Source organism: Pongo abelii, chromosome 7 (genome assembly GCF_028885655.2).
Source record: "Pongo abelii isolate AG06213 chromosome 7, NHGRI_mPonAbe1-v2.0_pri, whole genome shotgun sequence".
Taxonomy (NCBI): domain Eukaryota; kingdom Metazoa; phylum Chordata; class Mammalia; order Primates; family Hominidae; genus Pongo; species Pongo abelii.
This window is the reverse complement of record NC_071992.2, coordinates 124085191-124104689: the sequence shown is the minus strand read 5'-3', so window position 1 is coordinate 124104689 and position 19499 is coordinate 124085191. Positions and strand designations below refer to the sequence as shown.

General features: G+C 39.1%; 1 protein-coding gene across 4 annotated transcripts in view; it reads left to right on the top strand.

The window, feature by feature from the left end:
- The window catches only part of RSPO2 (R-spondin 2), a 198494-nt gene that overhangs the window by 11652 nt on the left and 167343 nt on the right, over positions 1–19499 (top strand). The gene's annotated exons all lie outside the window — the stretch shown is intronic.

Sequence of the window (19499 nt, the reverse complement as noted above, 5' to 3'; positions counted from 1 at the left end):
TATCTGCTCACCCCCCAAAATATAACTCTTTGGGGGTAACTATGGTATCTGTCATTCCCTGCTCTTTTGCTGTCATAGATGGTCTTTAAAAACTCTGCCCTGGATGAGACACCTTGCTGGTCTAGTGTATTGGGAAGAGTTGTTCCTGCAGCTCCCATGTTACCATACCTAAACAGACATTAAAAGAAGGGAATCCTGGTCTTTGACTTGTCATGTCTTCTGGGTAGTTCTAGTAGGTGGAAGAATATCTACAAGAACTTATGTTTATTTTGTTACTTGCTTCTTGATGACGTTCTAGAGGTTCACTTTCTTCAGATGTGTGTGTGTTTAAGGGAATTTTGAGAAACTTGCTTGTTAGTTCTGGGCTCTTCTAAGGAGATATGAGGAAGTGGGGGAGAATAGCTGTAGGTTGGGTAACTGGAATGAAGAAACTAGCTTAATATTTTTTACTTATCCAAGGATCTTGGTATCTGATGACTTCAGAAAAATCAGAGCTGTCCTATCCATAGCATTCCTTCCACTGATGAAAGATATCTTGTGGCCACCCTCCTTCACCCAGCGTAGTGTAATTGAGAAACTTTGTTAGGGTCAAGAAACTACGTAATTTGAAAAACCACTGGTGTCTGATAAATGTACAGCAGTGGTTCCCAGAAGCACTATTAGTGGGTTGAGGTTAGTTTGTTGTGGCGATAGAGAAGCCATTTGCACCACTCCTGGTGGTCAGTAAGTTACATCAGCAGTGGCTGACATGATTCTTGACTGAATCCTGTCAATTATGAAAGTTCTTTTTTCCTTCGTTTAAATAATATTATCCTGAAAATTGATCTAGAGCTTTGGAAACTACCCCTTGAAAACTGATTTCCCAAATCATGAGTTTAGTGTAATTTAATTGTTCTCTATGCAGAGGGGACTTAGTTCTTTGCAGCTACTATGGGTGATCTCAACATGATTTTTATCTGAAAATGACTCAAATGAATAATTGTTCAGGAGGCTTGGCAAGCTTCTGCATATCAAGCAGTCATTTTTTGTTGTTGTTGAATTTAGAGAGAAAAGTTTAAGAAATGCGACAGGCTGGACCTAGGGAAAGGAAAGAGCAGGGACAAGATCACTTCCTCAAACTTGAGGTCGATCATGTGAAAAACGAATGTGATTTATTTTTGGAATTAAAAAAAGTATTTTATGAAGAAGAAGATTAAAGTTTATATTTAGAAAATTATCCACTAATGGAAGAGACCCTTCTTTGGAATTTTGACTTTGGAAGTTGCCTCTTTCCAACAGCAGAGAGCATTTCGTGAGAGTGTTTTAAAGCTGGTGACTTGGCAACACTCTCAAGAGTGAACTCTAAGGACCTTTCACACTGTAAGAGCCACCCCACAGCCATCTGTAATGCATGTGGTATCTAATAGGTAGTTAAATTATAAAGTCTTGTTGACAGCTGCTTGAACTCAAAATACAAGACTCTTGCCTTCCTGAAGAGAGGACACTAAACAAAACTACATTAAGAGATGGGGTCTTGCTGTGTTGCCCAGGCTGGGCTCAAGCGATTCTCCCACCTTAGCTTCCTGAGTAGCTGAGACGACGGGCATGTGCCACCACTCTCAGCTAAAATTGCTTCTTGAGATTCTGCACCATATGCTTCTGCATCATTATTGTAAACTTCAGTAATATGCTAGATATTGACATTCAATATGAATTTCTAAAAGAAGGTGTATACCTCAATTCTTACATGACCACGATGCTAATTTGTAGGATGTTTCATTATAAGAAACTTTGAGATTTCAATATAACTACAATCAGCATGGGTTATACCATACAGATATTTTGCTTTCTTTAATGGGTTGCTAGACTGGAAGACAAGTATTAGACAAAATTTTATTAATACTATCTGGCACACCTATGAAGGCATAATAGGCTTAAAAACCCTTTCAGACAAGGTAGAGAAATGCAAGTATATCATCTTAAGTTACTTTCGTAAGTTACACTTGGTAGAGAGTGGTGAGTAATGGATTGATGTCTACTCTGTGGGAATCCTGGGTATACAGAAGGAACCTGTCTTCAGCCTTGTCTGAAACTATTTTCTTAATGATTTCATTGAAGACAGGTGGTAGGCCAACCACACTTTTGCATAATATGAAGTTGAACAGGACATTTAGGATGTAGGATGACTGGTTACAAAAAGATCTCAATGGCTAGGAATGACAGGATGAATTTACAAATGAAATCTTAATCAGAAACATGTAGATTTTACTCTTTAAAATGAAAGAACTAGCCAGGTATAGTGGCTCACACCTGTAATCCCAGCACTGTGGGAGGCCGAGGCGGGCAGATCACAAGGTCAAGAGATCGAGACCATCCTGGCCAACATGGTGAAACCCTGTCTCTGCTAAAAATACAAAAATTAGCTGGGTGGGGTGGTGCATGCCTGTAGTCCTAGCTACTCGGGAGGCTGAGGCAGGAGAATAGCTTGAACTCGGGAGGTGGAGGATGCAGTGAGCTGAGATTGCACCACTGCACTCTAGCCTGGGCGACAGAGCGAGACTCTGTGTGTGTGTGTGTGTATTCACATATACATACATGCACCAACAATGGAAGAATAGGATGTTGGACACAAGGTTTTCTCATTGATTTTTGACTTACTCTGAGGTTATAATGTAATGTAATTGCAAAAAGAATTGGTTGCAGTAAGAGAAATATTTACCTAGATTCAAGAATAAACCAGATGAAGGCTTAGCCTATCTTATATTCTTTTCTAGAGTCATTACTTTAAGAAGTGCATTGGCAGCACACATTATTATACAGTATTAATTTCCTAACACTGCTGTGACAAAGTACCACAAACTGGATGGTGTGAAACAGCAGAAATATCTTTTCTCACCATCTGGAGGCTAAAAGTCCAAAATCAAGATGCAAGGAAGTTCATGCTCTCTCTGAGACTCTAGAGGAGGAGCCTTCCTTGTTTCTTCCAGCCTCTGGTAGCCTCAGGTGTTCCTTGGCTTGTAACAGTAGAATTCCAATCTCTGCTTCTATATTCACGTGGCTGTCTTACCTCTGGTTTTATTTCTTTTGTCAGAAAACCAGTTCTATTAGATTAGGGCCCACCTTAATAACCTAATGTTAACTTGATCACATCTGCAAAAACCCTATTTGCAAATAAGGCCACATTCACCGGCACTGAGAATTAGGACTTCAACATATCTTCTTTGAGTACACAATGCAACCCGTAACAAATACCATTTGTATCATACCCGGTAGTCTTTTAAATCCTTATTTTCATAACAACCCTGGGGAATATTATTAATTATACCATAATATTATTAGTATAACAAGTAGTGGTAATAGAAGTGGAATACTTAGTAGAGGTAGGATCACTGCATATAGCTACAGACTGTATATTGGACATAAAGCAAGAATATTAATGGCACCCCCTGGACTTGTGCGTACCATGGCCCTGAGGGTGGGAATGCTTTAGACATGGTTTATAAGTGTACAGTGTTTGGAGTATGTAACCTCAAGTTCCTTTCTGCCTCTAAAGTTGTGTGAAACTACACAAACCCAGTCACCTCTTTATTACTTATTACAGCATCTTTATTACTTTTTCAAACAAATCTGTGCATCAACTTGGCTTCTTGCTGTTCATCTCTATCAGCTGAAGCTGAACATTCAATTTAGCTGTTTTTTGTTTGTTTGTTTTTGAGATGGAGTCTCACTCTGTCACCCAGGCTGGAGTGCAATGGCGTGGTCTCAGCTCACTGCAACCTCTGCCTCCTAGTTCAAGTGATTCTCCTGCCTCTCCTGAGTAGCTGGGACTACAGGTACATGCCACCACACCTGGCTAATTTTTGTATTTTTAGTAGAGACAGGGCTGGTCTCGAACTCCTGACCTTTGTGATCTGCCTGCCTCGGCCTCCCAAAGTGCTGGGATTACAGGTGTGAGTCACCGCGCCCGGCCTTAGCTTTTTAATGGAAGAAGTTTGCTGTCCTCTAAGAGCTGTTAGCACTCTTTATGGAGCATTAGTGAAATCTCAATATTGCCTACTGTACATGGCTTCTGGTGTTAGAGTGTCTTAAACTAGTCTTCTCTGATTTTGAATAGTGTCAAATGCTGGCATTGCCAAGGGGCTTGATCTATTCATGCTTGTGTGCTGCATATAAAGGGCTACTAAGAACATTCTTTTAAAGCTATTGTGAAATTTTTGAAACGTAAAAAAGTAATGTGATGAATCCCTACATATGCCTCACCCAGACTGAACAAATATTGACATTTTGCCACACTGACTTTATTTATTCTTTATTTTCTGTTTTACTTTGTATTGGCTGAAATGTTGTAAAGAAAATCGCAGATGTTACATCATTTCACTCTACATATTTCTGAGTGTATTTCTTACAGAGATTTTCTTTCCAAACTTCAATGTCATTAATCTACCTGACAAAATTCGTTATTTCTTGGTAGCACCTCTTAATAATCGGTATGTAATGGATTTCCCCAATTGCCTCAAAAATGTCTTTATACAGTGTCTATGCTTGAAACAGCATTGAAATAACACCCACTCATTGTACTTGGTGGGTATGTACCTAAAGTTTCTTTGATTCTAGGGTAGTACTTCCTTCCCACTCAGTTTTCAATGCCATTGACTTATTGAAAAAGAAAAGTCAATTTTCTGCAGAATATCTCACATCCTTCCATGTGTTCTCCTGTTGGGGTTGTTTAACTTGTTCCTCAATCTTTCCCAATTTCTGTGAACTAGAAGTTATCCCTGAAGGTTGGATTAGATTCAGGTTCAACTTTTTTGGCTGGAACACCATGCAGGTGATACTGAGTGCTTCACATTACATCACACCAGGAGGCACACAATGTCTCGTTGTGCCATTCTTAGTCATGCTGACATTAACCAGTGGGTACATGTGGTACCAGCCCAATCACCCTCCATTTTAATGATATTTGTCTGAATTAACAGTTTCATTAGGGGTTGCAAAATAGTGATTTTTTTTTCTAATTCTTACCACATTTATTAGCTGAAAATTTTCTATTAAAAACTGTTCCTTTTTCAGCTATAGATATTTTTGTACTATGAAACACAATTCTTACAGGTAAAGCAGATGATAAGCTTATTTTCTTCCATTTTAATTGCTGATTCTTAGAAAAGAGAGCTGATACGTGTTTAGCTGGGACATTGGGTGAGCTTCATGTAAGTGAAAAAAGTGCTTTGATTTGTGTCAAGCCATTCCCTGTCAGATGGAGGAGAAGTCTTCCAACAGTTTCTGCTTACTGAAACAGTAGTAGTAAAATGACATTAAAAAAAAAAGACTTTTTGGTTTTTGCTAACAGGAATGAAATGCAAGCCTTCTGGAAACCTGAATTCGATTAGACATCTTCTGATAATGTTTTCTGTTAATAGCTTTCAGAGAAGCTACTGAGTTGAACATACAGTAGCTTCAGTATGGTGTAATCTGAGGCTCATTGGATGGAAAAACAGTACTTTCTGCTACTTTAAATACTCTCTGGAAGGCTTAGAGAGGAGAGGAAGGAAAATATTTGAGGAGATCAACTGGATGTTGTAGAATACAAGTAACGTCACCTGAGAAGGATTAAGTTTTCTCAAAGCTTGTCTTGAATGGCAGCTAGCCACTTGGATTTGGCCCTTGTAACCCATCAGGCTTGTCTGTTGCTGTGCAGTCTTATCTTTTCTTTCTTTTTCTTTTTCTTTCTTTTTTTTTTTTTGAGATGGACTTTTGCTCTTTGTTGCCCAGGCTGGAGTGCAATGGCATGATCTCTGCTCACTGTAACCTCTGCCTCCTGGGTTCAAGCAATTCTCCTGCCTCAGCCTCCCAAGAAGCTGGGATTACAGGCACCCACCACCATGCCCAGCTAATTTTTGTATTTTTAGTAGAGATGGGGTTTCACCATGTTGGCCAGGCTGGTCTCGAACTCCTGATCTCAGGTGATCTGCCCACCTTGGCCTCCCAAAGTGCTGGGATTACAGGCGTGAGCCACCATACCCATCCTGCTGTGCAGTCTTTAACTTAACATATAAAGGAAGGGCCTAGAGATTACATGTCTTCTGTGGGCAAGGGACAGTAAAGTTTTTTTTTGTTTTGTTTTGTTTTTAATTAATCCTGCTTATTAGGTGCAGCTGGGTCTTTCTAATTACAGAAACGTTTTCTTTATTCATTTAAAAACTTAGCTCATTGCTTTGAATCATTACTATTGGCATAGTTTTTGTATGACCTGTTGAAAGATACCCATAATGTGTACATTTAACAGTTTTACTATCCAGTGAAGTCAAAAATCTAATTCACACAAATGCCTATTGAGAGGATTAAAGAGCTCATTATACATTTTGACCATAAGTATTATGAATATACAACATTTAATACGTGGCTCATAAAACTCTTGCTGGAGTAAGACAACACTGGAGGTGTGTGCTTTTCTTACTAGTAAAGTGCCTTTGTAGTACTCTTTTTTTTTTTTTTTTCCAATTTCTGGGATACATGTGCAGAACGTACAGGTTTGTTACATAGGTATACATGTGCCATGTGGTTTGCTGCACCTATTAACACGTCATCTAGGTATTGTAGTACTCTTTTTTTTTTTAATTATACTTTAAGTTCTAGGGTACATGTGCACAATGTGCAGGTTTGTTACATATGTATACATGGGCTATGTTGGTGTGCTGCACCCATTAACTCATCATTTACATTAGGTATATCTCCTAATGCTATCCCTCCCCTTTCCCCCCACCCCACAACAGGCCCCGGTGTGTGATGTTCCCCTTCCTGTGTCCAAGTGTTCTCATTGTTCAATTTCCAACTATGAGTGAGAACATGGCATGTTTGGTTTTTTGTCCCTGCGATAGTTTGCTGAGAATGATGGTTTCCAGCTTCATCCATGTCCCTACAAAGGACATGAACTCATCCTTTTTTATGGCTGCATAGTATTCCATGGTGTATATGTGCCACATTTTCTTAATCCAGTCCATCATTGAATTTGGGTTGGTGCCAAGTCTTTGCTATTGTGAATAGTGCCACAGTAAACATATGTGTGCATGTGTCTTTATAGCAGCATGATTTATAGTCCTTTGGGTATATACCCAGTAATGAGATGGCTGGGTCAAATGGCATTTCTAGTTCTAAATCCTTGAGGAATCGCCACACTGACTTCCACAATGGTTGAACTAGTTTACAGTCCCACCAACAGTGTAAAAGTGTTCCTATTTCTCCACATCCTCTCCAGCTCCTGTTGTTTCCTGACTTTTTAATGATTGCCATTCTAACTGGTGTGAGATGGTATCTCATTGTGGTTTTGATTTGTATTTCTCTGATGACCAGTGATGATGAGCATTTTGTCATGTGTCTGTTGGCTACAAAAATGTCTTCTTTTGAGAAGTGTCTGTTCATATCCTTTGCCCACTTTTTGATGGGGTTGTTTTTTTCTTGTAAATTTGTTTGAGCTTTTTTGTAGATTCTGGATAGTAGCCCTTTTGTCAGATTGCAAAAATTTTCTCCCATTCTGTAGGTTGACTCTTTCACTCTGATGGTAGTTTCTTTTGCTGTGCAGAAGCTCTTTAGTTTAATTAGATCCCATTTGTCAATTTTGGCTTTTGTTGCCATTGCTTTTGGTGTTTTAGACATGAAGTCCTTGCCCATGCCTATGTCCTGAATGGTATTGCCTAGGTTTTCATGGTTTTAGGTCTAACATGTAAGTCTTTAATCCATCTTGAATTAATTTTTGTATAAGGTGTAAGGAAGGGATCCAGTTTCAGCTTTCTACATCCGGCTAGCCAGTTTTCCCAGCACCATTTATTAAATAGGGAATCCTTTCCCCATTGCTTGTTTTTCTCAGGTTTGTCAAAGATCAGATGGTTGCAGATGTGTGGTATTATTTCTGAGGGCTCTGTTCTGTTCCATTGGTCTGTATCTCTGTTTTGGTACCAGTACCATGCTGTTTTGGTTACTATAGCCTTGTAGTATAGTTTGAAGTCAGGTAGCATGATGCTTCCAGCTTTGTTCTTTTGGCTTAGGATTGACTTGGCAATGCGGGCTCTTTTTTGGTTCCATATGAACTTTAAAGTGATTTTCTCCAATTCTGTGAAGAAAGTCGTTGGTAGCTTGATGGGATGGAATTGAATCTATAAATTACCTTGGGCAGTATGGCCATTTTCACGATATTGATTCTTCCTATCCATGAGCATGGAATGTTCTTCCATTTGTTTGTGTCCTCTTTTATTTTGTTGAGCAGTGGTTTGTAGTTCTCCTTGAAGAGGTCCTTCACATCCCTTGTAAGTTGGATTCCTAGGTATTTTATTTTCTTTGAAGCAATTGTGAATGGGAGTTCACTCATGATTTGGCTGTTTGTCTGTTACTGGTGTATAAGAATGCTTGTGATTTTTGCACATTGATTTTGTATCCTGAGACTTTGCTGAAGTTGCTTATCAGCTTAAGGAGATTTTGGGCGGAGAAGATGGAGTTTTCTAGATATACAATCATGCCATCTACAAACAGGGACAATTTGACTTCTTCTTTTCCTAATTGAATACCCTTTATTTCTTTCTCCTGCCTGATTGCCCTGGCCAGAACTTCCAACACTATGTTGGATAGGAGTGGTGAGAGAGGGCATCCCTGTCTTGTGCCAGTTTTCAAAGGGAATGCTTCCAGTTTTTGCCCATTCAGTATGATATTGGCTGTGGGTTTGTCATAAATACTCTTATTATTTTGAGATACGTCCCATCAATACCTAATTTATTGAGAGTTTTTAGCATGAAGGGCTATTAAATTTTGTCAAAGTCCTTTTCTGCATCTATTGAGATAATGAAGTGGTTTTTGTCTTTGGTTCTGTTTATATGCTGGATTACGTTTATTGATTTGCATATGTTGAACCAGCCTTGCATCCCAGGGATGAAGCCCACTTGATCATGGTGGATAAACTTTTTGATGTGCTGCTGGATTCAGTTTGCCAGTATTTTATTGAGGATTTTTGCATCAACGTTCATTAGGGATATTGGTCTAAAATTCTTTTTTCATTGTGTCTCTGCCAGACTTTGATATCAGGATGATGCTGGCCGCATAAAATGAGTTAGGGAGGATTCCCTCTTTTTCTATTGATTGGAATAGTTTAAAAAGGAATGGTACCAACTCCTCCTTGTACCTCTGGTAGAATTCGGCTGTGAATCCATCTGGTCGTGGACTTTTTTTGGTTGGTAGGCTATTATTGCCTCAATTTCAGAGCCTGTTATTGGTCTATACAGGGATTCAGCTTCTTCCTGGTTTAGTCTGGGGAGGGTGTATGTGTCCAGGAATTTATCTATTTCTTCTAGATTTTCTAGTTTATTTGCGTAGAAGTGTTTATAGTATTCTCTGATGGAAGTTTGTATTTCTGTGAGATCGTTGGTGATATCCCCTTTGTCATATTTTATTGCGTCTATTTGATTCTTCTCTCTTTTCTTCTTTGTTAGTCTTGCTAGCAGTCTATCAATTTTGTTGATCTTTTCAAAAAACCAGTTCCTGGATTCATTGATTTTTTTTTGAAGGGTTTTTTGTGTCTCTATTTCCTTCAGTTCTGCTCTGATGTTAGTTATTTCTTGCCTTCTGCTAGCCTTTGAATGTGTTTGCTCTTGTTTCTCTAGTTCTTTTAATTGTGATGTTAGGGTGTCAATTTTAGATCTTTCCTGCTTTCTCTTGTGGGCATTTAGTGCTATAAATTTCCCTTTACACACTGCTTTGAATATGTCCCAGAGAATCTGGTATGTTGTGTCTTGGTTCTCGTTGGTTTCAAAGAACATCTTTATTTCTGCCTTCATTTCTTTATGTACCCAGTAGTCATTCAGGAGCAGGTTGTTCAGTTTCCATGTAGTTGAGCAGTTTTGAGTGAGTTTCTTAATCTTGAGTTCTAGTTTGATTGCACTGTGGTCTGAGAGACAGTTTGTTATAATTTCTGTTCTTTTACATTTGCTGAGGAGTGCTTTACTTCCAACTATGTGGTCAATTTTGGAATATGTGTGATGTGGTACTGAGAAGAAAGTATATTCTGTTGAGTTGGGGTGGAGAGTTCTGTAGATGTCTATTAGGTCTGCTTGGTGCAGAGCTGAGTTCAATTCCTGGATATCCTTTTTAACTTTCTGTCTCTTTGATCTGTCTAATGTTGACAGTGGGATGTTAAAGTCTCCCATTATTGTGTGGGAGTCTAAGTCTCTTTGTAGGTCACTCAGGACTTGCTTTATGAATCTGGGTGCTCCTGTATTGGGTGCATATATATTTAGGATAGTTAGCTCTTCTTGTTGAATTGATCCCTTTCATTATGTAATGGCCTTCTTTGTCTCTTTTGATCTTTGTTGGTTTAAAGTGTGTTTTATCAGAGACTAGGATTGCAACCTCTGCCTTTTTTTGTTTTCCATTTGCTTGGTAGATCTTCCTCCATCCCTTTATTTTGAGCCTATGTGTGTCTCTACACATGAGATGGGTTTCCTGAATACAGCACACTGATGGGTCTTCACTCTATCCAATTTGCCAGTCTGTGTCTTTTAATTGGAGCATTTAGCCCATTTACATTTAAGGTTAGTATTGTTATGTGTGAATTTGATCCTGTCTTTATGATGTTAGCTGGTTATTTTGCTCGTTAGTTAATGCAGTTTCTTCATAGCCTTGATGGTCTTTACAATTTGTCATGTTTTTGCAGTGGCTGGTACCGGTTGTTCCTTTCCATGTTTAGTGCTTCCTTCAGGAGCTCTTTTAGGGCAGGCCTGGTGGTGATAAAATCTCTCAGCATTTGCTTGTCTGTAAAGGATTTTATTTCTCCTTCACTTATGAAGCTTAGTTTGGCTGGATATGAAATTCTGGGTTGAAAATTCTTTTCGTTAAGAAGGTTGAATATTGGCCCCCACTGTCTTCTGGCTTGTAGAGTTTCTGCCAAGAGATCAGCTGTTAGTCTGATGGGCTTCCCTTTGTGGGTAACCTGACCTTTCTCTCTGGCTGCCCTTAACATTTTTTCCTTCATTTCAACTTTGGTGAATCTGACAATTATGTGCCTTGGAGTTGCTCTTCTCGATGAGTATCTTTGTGGCGTTCTCTGTATTTCCTGAATTTGAATGTTGGCCTGTCTTGCTAGATTGGGGAAGTTCTCCTGGATAATATCCTGCAGAGTGTTTTCCAACTTGTTTCCATTCTCCCCGTCACTTTCAGGTATACCAATCAGACGTAGATTTGGTCTTTTCACATAGTCCCATATTTCTTGGAGGCTTTGTTTGTTTCTTTTCATTCTTTTTTTCTCTAAACTTCTCTTCTCGCTTCATTTCATTCATTTGATCTTCAATCAGTGGTACCGTTTTTCCAGCTGATTGAATTGGCTACTGAAACTTGTGCATTCATCACATAGTTCTCATGCCATGTTTTTCAGCTCCATCAGGTCATTTAAGGACTTCTCTACATTGATTATTCTAGTTAGCCATTCGTCTAATCTTTTTTCGAGGTTTTTAGCTTCTTTGTGATGGGTTCGAACTTCCTCCTTTAGCTTGGAGAAGTTTGATCGTCTGAAGCCTTCTTCTCTCCACTCATCAAAGTCATTCTCCATCCAGCTTTGTTCCATTGCTGGCGAGGAGCTGCGTTCCTCAGTTGGAAATGCAGAAATCACCCATCTTCTGCGTCGCTCACGCTGGGAGCTGTAGACTGGAGCTGTTCCTATTTGGCCATCTTGGAACCACCCCCCGGTATTGTAGTACCCTTAAGAGAACAAACAGTATTGCAAACTGAAGAAACTGGTTGTATTGCAAGTCAGGGAATAGAACTAGGAATACACATAGCTTTTACAAATAAAAAGATTCTTGGGATTTGTTTTCTCTTCAACCTGTTTTGTGTTTTTAAGTAAGAAAATAAATGATCTGTATCCACTAATTTGGGTCAGTAGTTGATGTCATTTATATGCCTCCTGCTTTTTAAAATTTGAATTTTGAATGTTATTTTGGTAATAACCCCCTGCATAGTTGAGACATTTAGGTGTTTGTCTTGGAAACAAGTAGTAAAGACTTTACACTTTCCTTGTATAAATAGTTGATTTTTTTTTAAAGCCACTTACTGTAGTTCTTTAAAAATGAATATAAGCCCAAAATTTATTCATTGTTGGCAATTTGAAAAATAGAGAACAACACTATGAAGAAAATACAACTACCAATAATCTTTCTACTCAGTGGCTGCTGTTAACATTTTGTGTTTTATCCTTCCAGATGTTTTTCCCTTCTACATAAATATAAAGTTTTGAAACTTATTGTGTCATAAGTATATATTCTTACCGATTTTGATGACATTTACAATGTCTGCATCATAATTGTTCAACATGAAATTTTAAAATCAGTTTCCTTATTGTTGGGCAGTTAAACATTTCAGTATTAAAAAGTTTTCAAGATTATTAATATGCTATCAATAACCTTATATTTTATACATCTTTTTTTTTTTTTTTTTTTTTTGAGACAGGGTCTCACTCTGTTGCCAGGCTGGAGTGCAGTGGTGTGATTTCGACTCACTGAAACCTCCACCTCCCAGGTTCAAGAGATTCTCCTGCCTTAGCCTCCTGAGTAGCTGGGATTACGGGCATGTGCCACCATGCCCGGCTAATTTTTGTATTTTTTGGTAGAGATGGGGTTTCACCATGTTGGCCAGGTTGGTCTCAAACTCCTGACCTCAAGTGATCCACCCCCCTTGGCCTCCCAAAGTGCTAGGATTACAGGCTTGAGCCACCATGCCTGGCCCACATCTTTTTTATCTTAGGAATCATTTATGGAACTAGCAATACCAATTAATACACTATAATCACTTATTGAACATTTACTATGTGCCAGGCATAGTGTTGGTTTTCTTTTTTCTTTTCTTTTTCTTTTCTTTTTTTTTGAGACAGGTCTGGCTCTGTTACCCAGGCTGGACTGCAGTGGTGCCATCTTGGTTCACTGCAGCCTTGACCTTTTGGGCTCAAGTGATCCTCTCACCTCAGCCTCCCAAGTAGCTGGGACCACAGATGTGTACCACCATGCCTGCCTATTTTTTTTGGTATATTTTTATAGAGATGGGTTTTTGCCATGTTGCCCAGGCTGGTGTCAAACTCCTGAGCTCAAGCGATCTGCCTGTTTTGGCCTCCCAAAGTGCTGGGATTACAGGTGTGAGTCACCATGCTTGCATGCTTGGGCCCAAGCATAGGTTTTATTGTTGTTGTTGTTGCCTTTTTAAAGGACACACATACTTATTAGCTTACAGCTTCTGTGGAGCATAAGACTCTGGGCATAGCCTAAGTTAACTTCTCTGCTGCAGGATCTCATTTGATTATAAATGTCCAATAATACAAATTTCATGTTTCAGTGGTGAGACTGTAGTCAAGAAAAAACCAGCTCCCCTATAATAATCTCTGCAGCCAAGCATAGTTTCTAAGGTTACATATTATTTAATCCTCAAATGACCGTGTGAGGTAGACCTATTTTTCTCCCCATCTTAAAGATGAATCTGAGGGACCAGAGGGTGAATAGTTTGTCTAAGTTCAGATGGAACTAGAATTCTATCTAGGCATTCTGACCCAGCCATGCTCTTAACCACGAGATGGAAATGTGAAGCTGTCAATCTCACTGCCAGTTGTTCTCCAGGATATTGTACTAATTAGAATTCTGTAGGTGGGAGATGTTGGGCATATTGCCTTGAGCCATTGATAATTTTTTTTTTAACGTCTTGTTGGCCTGTTCCTGTTGTGGATAAAAATAAGCATCTCCCTTATCCCCAAGAAATTTAGTATTTAAATAGGGAACCAAAGCATTCTTACCCATATTTCCTGGCTCCAAATAACATTAATATCTACTTAGTTGCTTAAATAGTCCTTGTTTTCTCCTCGACACCCATTATTTTTACACTCTCTTTTCAGTATGTTTTGAACTCCTGTTCTTCTAAGTCAGCTGCCATTTTGTAGGCCAGGCTGTCACCATCTTCCGAACCTGTCCATGGCCTTCCCACTGATCTTTCTGTGATCCATTCTCCTTAGGACAGCCAAGAATTGCTTATAAAATGAAAGTCAGCACATTTCCCCCCTCCCCATTTAAATGCTTCAGTGGATTTCTATTACACCCCAAATAAAACAAACTCCTTGCCTAGCCTGGAAGCCTCTCTCTGACCTGTCTGCCTCTGCCTCCTCCAACTCTCCTTTCATTATCTCAGTCCTATTGGGCTTCTTTCTGTCTCTCAAACACTCTAGACTTCCTCCTGTCTCATTACCTTTGCATTTGCTATTCACTCTGTCTAGAAAGCTCTTTCCCCATGTTTTTCACAACTAGCTCACTCCTTTCACAGTAACTATCTAAAGCAGCACATTTTAATTTTCTGTTTTCTTTTCTTTTTCTTTTTCTTTTGATACAAGGTCTTGCTCTATCACCCAGGCTGGAGTGCAGTGGTGCGATCTCAGCTCACTGTAACCTCAACCTCCTGGGCTCAAGCGATCCTCCCACCTCAGCCCCTTGAGGAGCTGGGACTACAGGCACGCACCACCACACCCGGCTAATCATTGTTTTGTTTTGTTAGAGACAGGGTTTTGCTTTGTTGCCCAGGCTTGTCTTGAACTCCTGAGCTCAAGCGATCTACCCACCCCAGCCTTCCAAAGTGCTGGGATTAGAGGCACGAGCCACCCTGCCCAGCCCTTTTCCATTTTCTGTAGTAAACTATATGAGGACCAGGACTAGGGTGCAGCAAGAGGGGGCCTTAGGGCACCAAATGGAAGGCATATGCTTGCCAGCCTGAGAACCAGTGCCTCCTTGCATTTTACATGCTAGGCACCTCACTTATTGTGTCCTACATCCAGCTCTGCTCTGTTGTATCCACTGCTTATTTCTTAAACACTCTAGAATTTTCTTTTTCCTGTGGCAGAGAACAGTGTGTGTCTATCAAAATCCTTTTCTTTTGCCTCTTGGGGCTGTCGCTAGACTATGTTTCCCAGCCCCTCGTGGAGTTAGGGGTGGCTGTGGGCCTGAGTTTTGACTCATGGAATGTGGGTGGAAGTGACATATTTACTACTTCCAGGCCTGGCCCCAGTAAACCTCCTGTAGAAGAGTCTCTCACTATTTGTGTGTCTGCCACCTTGGTGCAGGGGATCTAGCCCTTTCTCTGAGCCTCTGTAGGATGATTGGGCCACCAGGTGAAAAGAGCTTGGGTACCTAAATGAGTTTGTCAAAGTCTTCCTGCTGCAAATCTCCACTGGACCCTGCTTGAGCAAGAAAGGAAGTTTTGTGTTAAGTCACTGAGACCTTGAGGTTTGTCCCTCTACGAAGCTAGCACTGTGTGCCCTCACCAGTACAGTCTCTCTTATCTCCACCAGAGTTTCTGAACATAAGATTCAAAAGGGTGAGAGCCTTGTTTACATTGTATCACCAGTGCCCAGGAGAGTGTCTGTTGCAGGTATCCAGGAAATAATTTTTTCAACAAATGCATCATATAAATACTAACATAAAAACAACTGAAGAGAGAGTGCTGAAATAATGATACAGGGGTTCAAAGGGGAAGGAGCACTGTGGATTTCATGAAAATGGGGACTTGAGTTAGCTTACTTTAAATTTTCTTTGGTTGAGACAGGATCTCGCTCTGCTGCCCAGGCTGGGGTGCTAACTCTTAAGTATATGGTATTCACTGTATATAAAGTGGTTCTTACGTTTCTTAGCCAGGAATGTTTTGAAAACATATTCCAAAGGCATAGGGCAGTGATTTCACACCAAAAGTATAGAATTGTAATAACTTATAGACTTTCTAGGCTTTTAATAGGATTTTAATCACATATTAAGCCATGTCAAATCATTTTTATAGTTACATGCCTGTAACTAGAAAATATTAAAATTCTTCCCTTTATTTCTTACTATGTCCAGTATGTTTGAACTCTTATTTTAAAAATTTCTTAATTGATGTAACAGAGAAGTAATGTCTGCTTTTATTATATAGTGTAAATCATTGGCTTTTTCAAGATTCACTAGCTTGCTTTGCTTGCCTAGTTATAGAAACGTTAGATGGGGCTTGTTGCATTCCTTCTAGGAATATCTGTGGGCTCTAAGGAGAGGGCATTGTTTGACATTGAACTGTTGATGGGAAGGATTTTTGGTCAAGAGGAGGGATTTCCAACTCTTTTAAGAAGAGAAACTGTTTGTAATTTCTTGGAAGCCTTGAGATTCTAGATGTGGAGGAAGACAGGCCAGAGGAGATGAGGACTTCTGCTGATGAAGTTTCTGGGTGGGTGGGAGTATGGAGTGCATCACTGCTAACTGTGGGTGCCTTTACCCCAAGAAGTTCTCCTGCAAGCCATGTGAGGACAGATTGTGGAGTGGCAGCAGGTAACCAAGGTTGTACTATCTATCAGATCAAGATACACTCAGTCCCCCAGTTGAGACCTAGAATACATAAAATCCAAGACCTTTATTCCTACTCATATCCTAAAGTCACTGGTAAAATAATGCCCTACCTAGGTCAGCACTAACAACTCTTGACTAGCTCTGCCACAAACTGTATGTAAGTGTGTAAGAGAGATAAAGGCACCTTTTTACCATATTTCCTGCCTATTTAAAATAAAAGTTTGGACTAAATGATCCTAAGAGCCGTTCTACCAATAAAATTCATATTTCTATTCATCATTTGGTCCAATGTTCACATTGATTTAAAAATTTTCCATCTCTTAATTATTGTGTAATATTGATCCGATTATTTCATATCTCTGTACCTCAGTTTTCCTGCTTTTAAAATGGGAATAATAGTAGTTATCTAGTTTATAATTTTGTCGTGAGAATTAATTGGATGATGTGTGCCAAGCCCTTGGAACATGGCGAGTGTGCAGTGACCATTAGCTGCTGCTAGTTGAGTTTCCCAGCTGCTTACTCTGTGGACATTTTCTTGCTCATATTTGCTTCCCATAACAGGTTATTAATAAATTCTCCGTGCTTTGGAAAGATTCCCTGAAACACTTTAAAATTCATTCTAATTCCAATGAATTACTAAAGTAATACTTCTAAAACATGTAGGAATTTGAGAAAAGGTACAATTTTATTAACGTTGATAAACAATATATTAAGTATTAATAAAGCATATATTGATCATGATTCTGAGGAATACATCCCTGTTGGAAGTCTGTCTCAAAATCATAGGTAAGTTTGAGTTTCTCACAAGAACGAGCTTTTGCTTTTAAACTGGCTGCTTCTGGTGAAGAATGGAAAATGTGCATGTATAGAGAGGCCAAATTTTGCTAGCTAAGGTACAAAATACACTTTATAAAAAGTAATCAGTTCATAGAAACATGCAAATCTAGAACTCTAAGTCTGTGTATGTTTAATTTCCTGGGTTTCTATATGATCCAGTTTCCGTATGATCTAGCTTGATATAAATAGGTTTGTTTCACTGGGAGAATGAGTCCTTTTAGAGATACTCCACCAGCTGAAAAAGCTAAAAGTTTTCTTTTCATAGTTATTATCATAGCATTTTCACTACTTAAATATACATACAAACCAATATAACATGTGCATTGCTTAGTTTGGTACAAGTTACCAATGAACTAGGATGGAAATGCCCCTGCCTTCACCACCCTCCAACCTGTGCCAAACCCCTTAAGAAACAAATTTACTTAACGCTGGTTGTGCATGTGATTTGAGTTCTTTGGTGATAGTTTAATTGCAAGTGCAGACTTCAGAGACAAGAGTCTTGAGCTGGAGTCCCAGATGGGAGTCAGCTCTCATCATGACTATAGTTTTAGAATATTTCTGGGCCTCATGTTGAAGGAATGGATCTGAGTATTGGATTGATACTGCCTCTCCTGTTTCTAAATATTCAATGTCTGCGTGTATTTACTGGAATGGTATTCAGAACTATTTCGTTTAGATGCTCCACTTGTCCTTTCACAATGTCTTATATCCCAGTTCTGATAAGACCCTGAGTCTTCTGCCCTGTTCTCAAACCATTCATGCATTGCTATTTTTATTGCTTAGGCTCTTAGGTAATTGGTAGTGTTCTTAACATTTCTTTTAAATGATTTGACTTCTAGTCTACACATCTTCTGACACTGCAGAAAGCAGCCAGTTCCAAAGAAAACATTTTTTTGTAGCCTTTTCTCCCCCCTGCTGATGGAACTGCATAACCTCAAACCTTCACTATGCCAAATTTGGAGTCTTGATTGCTACCCCTTCCTCTCCCCTCCAGCTACCTTTGTCATGCTCACTCAACTTGGTGACTGCCAGAGGCACGCATTCTAGATTATTTTATAGCAATAAGCATCCTATATTAACATTTAGATTAGCTTTTAAAAAGTCAACTAGTTTTATTCCCTCCCTTACAATTTCAATTAGTTTTTCTCTTTCTTCACCAAATGCATTAATTTGGAAGTTAAAGGGTACAGTGGGGCTAGAGAAGATTTTGCTCATTGCTTAAAGCCCTGCAGTGTTCTTCAGCTCTTGCATACGTCCTTACACATGGTTTTGATTTTATGGTATAAGAGGGTTTTTCACTTCTTGACTCATTTGTGGCATGTTGCTGTAGCCATCACTGTAATTAATCTCCCAGGAAGAAATCTGAAGGTTCAAGTCAATTAAAAAAAGTGAACCCAGGAACAAGTAGCTTAGCAACATTTCCACTCAACCCAGAGGATTCCTTTGTCCTTGGAGTTGGAGAGGTAGTCTTTCTCTCTGATCTTGAAGAGCATATTCTGCCACCTCTTTCCCTGCCTCACCCTCCCCACCACCAACGTGGAGGGTGGTGAGATGGAGCCAGATTTCAGGTCCTGATCAACATTTGATTGATAGTGGCAGCAGTTTTCCCTGCAGACTCTTTCATTTATTCATGCTTGCAACTTATTTCTTTGCTTTGTTCATTCCAAATGGGATTTTATTAATGCCACCTTGCCTCCTTTTGTTACTTCAAAATTAAAAGTGAGGTTTTCTTTTTGTTAAACTGGAAATAACCAGGAACATAGAATAGTAAAATAAAAATCTACATACTTATGGTCTAGAATAAAAAAATTAATGTATTTCCATATTTACTTTATCAATCTATATATACATAACTTCATTACTCATTTTTAACAGGTAAACTATAGATATTATTTAGAACGATCCTATGAAAGAAACAAGAGATTATTCAAAATGATAAATTTCATGCTTGCACAAACTCTTCTAAAATAAAGCATTTTTATAATTAACCGATCCATACCTGAAGTCCAAAAATCATACAAAAGCCAATATTCCAGCAACTTATTTTCATTGGGAGGCTTTTTCTAGGACTGTGGAAAGTCTGAAAATGCAATTGGTATAAAACAAATAGATCCTAGAAACAAAAATGGTTTGAAGGATACTGAAGATTTCCTAATGTTGACTAATTACAGTAGAAAAAGTAGAAGAGTGAGTGGTCTAGTGATTCCCCCCAACCCCTCCTGCATGAGATTATGGAATTATATACATAATAGAGAGAATTTAAGTTTTATAATTCCAAGCTTAGGGTAAAAAAGAAACAGGATGGAAATAGTTTTGGAGGTT